Source organism: Eptatretus burgeri, chromosome 11 (genome assembly GCF_056783735.1).
Source record: "Eptatretus burgeri isolate ZD-2024b chromosome 11, Ebu_testis_v1, whole genome shotgun sequence".
In the NCBI taxonomy this organism is placed as follows: domain Eukaryota; kingdom Metazoa; phylum Chordata; class Myxini; order Myxiniformes; family Myxinidae; genus Eptatretus; species Eptatretus burgeri.
The window spans coordinates 16,010,182-16,013,594 of NC_140971.1; the positions used below are offsets into that span (position 1 = coordinate 16,010,182).

At 41.6% G+C, this 3,413-nt stretch overlaps 1 long non-coding RNA gene across 1 annotated transcript; it reads left to right on the top strand.

Moving 5' to 3' along the window:
- Nucleotides 1–2,130: 2,130 nt before the first annotated feature.
- LOC147016563 (uncharacterized) lies at nt 2,131–3,413 on the top strand. Its single transcript, XR_015049677.1, has 3 exons — nt 2,131–2,599; nt 2,693–2,798; nt 3,139–3,413. It is a non-coding gene; the product is annotated as an uncharacterized LOC147016563 (long non-coding RNA).

Below are 3,413 nucleotides of genomic sequence, written 5' to 3' on the forward strand. Positions count from 1 at the left end.
ATAAACGTCCAAAAACGGCGGGAATATAATTATTTATATAATCTGTGTGTGTGTGTGTGTGTGTGTGTGTGTGTGTGTGTGTGTGTGTGTGTGTGTGTGTGTGTGTGTGTGTGTGTGTGTGTGTGTGTGTGTGTGTGTGTGTGTGTGTGTGTGTGTGTGTCAGGTGACGACTCCTACAGTTTTGTGCCAATTATATCCAGACTTGCTACATCAGATCAGCATGACCCCAATTAGTGCATAGGGGTGTTTTTATCTTTGCTGCTGGTCTTTGGGGTGGGGGGGGGGAGTAATTATCTATGTAAATATGTATCGTGTTGCACCACTCCAGGTGGGAGAGGGCATTAAAAGTCCCCACCCTTTACAGTATTCCTGTCCCCACGTTTTCCACTGCAGTGAGGTTTTTTTTTTTTTAATTATACAGCAAGAGGTGTTTTGGAGAGGTATTTTGAATTCCATGTTTGAATCCTTACTATAATTCACAGACCGGTGTTTGTGTTGTTTGTTTGTTTGTTTGTTTGTCGTGCTTCTCCTCCTGCAGTTCTGGGTTGGAAACTTTAAAAATTTAGCAATCCCAGACAGCTTCTAATCTGAGTATTACAAGTCTTCACCGTTTACAGTTCAGTATTCCTGCCCCACGTTTTCCAGTGCAGTGAGGTGTTTTGGATTATAATCATTAACTCCGCCACCGAAGGTGAAGGAGGTTATGTTTTCACCTCTTTCTGTCTGTCTGTTTATTTGTGTTTGCCTATGTGCAGGATATCTCAAAAAGTTGTGGACGGATCCGGATGAAATTTGGTGAGCAAGTTTGGTGTGTGACAAGGACAAACTGATTAGATTTTGATGAAGATCCGAATCCGCATCCAGATCTGATAATTTTCAGAAGAACGTGTTGCATACTTGGAACAAGATCTCCCTTAGAGCGGGTACTCCACTAGTAATAATAATAATATAACTCCCCTGGCCGCTCCCGTCCTGAGCGGGTGCTTCTAGTGTATAACTATACACGTACAATAATAATAAACAGAAGAAAATCAATCGGGTTCCAGCTGGTAGGGCTTGGTACCCTAATGATAAGGAAAATAACATGATCCCACCCCCTCCCATCCTGGTGCTCCCTTCGGGAGTGGTTGTTTTTGTATGTTTTTATGGAGAAGTGTCTGCTTGTCTGCTTGTTTGTATGATTGTCTTCTCTGCATTCTTAAACAGCAAGATGAGTCGATGGGATGAGTTGAAAACTGGTGGTTTTACTCAGGTTGTGCCTGGGCAGGTTCTAGGTGGGGAGGGAGAAAAATTCCAAGTGGGGTGAGGGGGGAATTTCTGTTCTCTGTATGTAAATGTGTATCGACTGGTGCTGCCTGGTGGTGATAGGTATTACAAGTTATTAACCTCCGCCATCGAAGATCGGAGGTTACTCGTTTCACCCCTTTCTGTTTGTTTGTTTGTTATCTTGACAAAACGAAGTTTTTGCAAGATATGTTAGTCAGCTTGTATGTTTTTTTTTTGTTTGTTTTGTTTGTCTGTAATCACGTATAAATAATTCTGCAGAGCACAGTTATCATTGGAAATTTTTGTAACTTCGCATATCAGAGGCTTATAGAGGTCCCTTTCAGCGCATAAAATTTTGAAGGTCAAAGGTCAAGGTCACTTTGTTGCAAATCATGGGAGTCGACGAAACCCTTATTTTTTGAGTAATTTTGATTGGATCGTCTTCAAACTTCATGGAAATATAGTTCATGGTCTGGCGCTCAGCTGATTAATTTTTGGTGGCGATTGGCCTTGACCTTCATGGTTAGCGCCTAAGGTCAAACATATTTGACTCCAAGGTCAAATTTTGAAATCTTAGATACCATATCAAGTAATACCTCATATGAAAGCGCTTGATAAGTGCTTTCCAGAACTGTCAAAAGTTTGAAGCTATGACGTCATTTGATGACGTCATGACGAAAAAACGGATTTTTCATGAAAATTTTATTTTGTTTGTTTGTCTGTAATCATTGGATTTTCACCTTTATATCACTCTGGAGAGCACAATTCTCATCGGAAACTCTTGTGGGTACACATATCTTAGTATTATTACAATACCCTTCAACTAAGTTTGGATTTTTTTTTTTTTTGCATTTCTGCATGTTATAAGTGATTTCAAACAAAAAACATGCCAAAATTATAATTGCGGCTGATTTTGGAACTTCAGGTGGATATACCCACGTAAAATCAATTTCTGTCTCAAGGAATCTAGTTATGACGAATGAATTGAGTATGTAAAAGGGAAAGTTGCAAACTATAACTATATGAGCACTGTTGATGTCAAATTGAATGAATAGGATATCAGGTTCACTTGAGTGACCTTGCAGTATTGGCGGCGGAGGTTTTGCACTCTACCGAGTGCTCCCCCTCTAGTTCAGTCTGTAATTCTGGGGAAATTAACCCGTCTATCAGGAGAAGAGTATTTATTTATTTATTTGTTGGAATATTTGTTCCTTAGCAGAGACAGAGGTTGAGAAAACGCCTTGTTATCTCGATCAGAACAGGGAGTGTGATTGCCATGAGGGATTTTACAAAGTGGATGCACATTCGGTCTGTGTACCTTCAGACCGTCCAGGTGAGTTGTGAGGAAGTCAATGGTAATCTCATGGCTGTGATGTGGGTGACAATTATGTGACATTACAAGTGGTGTTTTATCATTTCTGTGCAGAGAACCTTCCAACATACAACGACGATGAAAAACCATGGAAGATATACCTTAACTCGCTCACTGGTCGGTGCGTTGATTTTCATTATCCTCGTCTGGTACGTTTCACGTGAGTTCCTTACAATAAACTTCATTTTGTTTCCATAACCTTAGGAAAAAAAACCCCAATTAATCATTTGATCTTGGTAACTACACAAAAATTCGTGAAAATTCATTTTAAATGTAAGAACAAGTTTTGTTTCCAATAATAATTCCTGTATTTTGTGGCAGTTTTACTTTGATTGATTTGAATGGTTGATCATGGAATTATTGGCCTCACCCGTTCCTGAAGGGAAATTTCGACAGAGTTGTCTAATTCGACAATTAACATTTGTCTAATTACCTCCGTCCACCAAAGGTGGATGAAGGTTACGTTTTCACCCCTGTGTGCCTGTTTGTCTGTGTTTCAGGTCAGGTATGGGAGCATGTGCCAGAACAGCGCGTCGCTGCGTCCACTTTCCGCCGGTACTCCAGGGGCCTCCGTCTGGCCATCCCCCAGGCAGATGCCAGGCCCATCCCCATCTCCTTGAGATGCTGGTCAACCTGCTGCAACCACGAGGCACGTGATCGGCCCACTGGCCTCCTCCACTCATGAGGCTCCCTCGCTGAGAGAATCTGGTGAGCAGGATCAGCGTCAGGAAAACGAGCCACATGTCCATACAGCCGCAACTGACGTTCACGGACT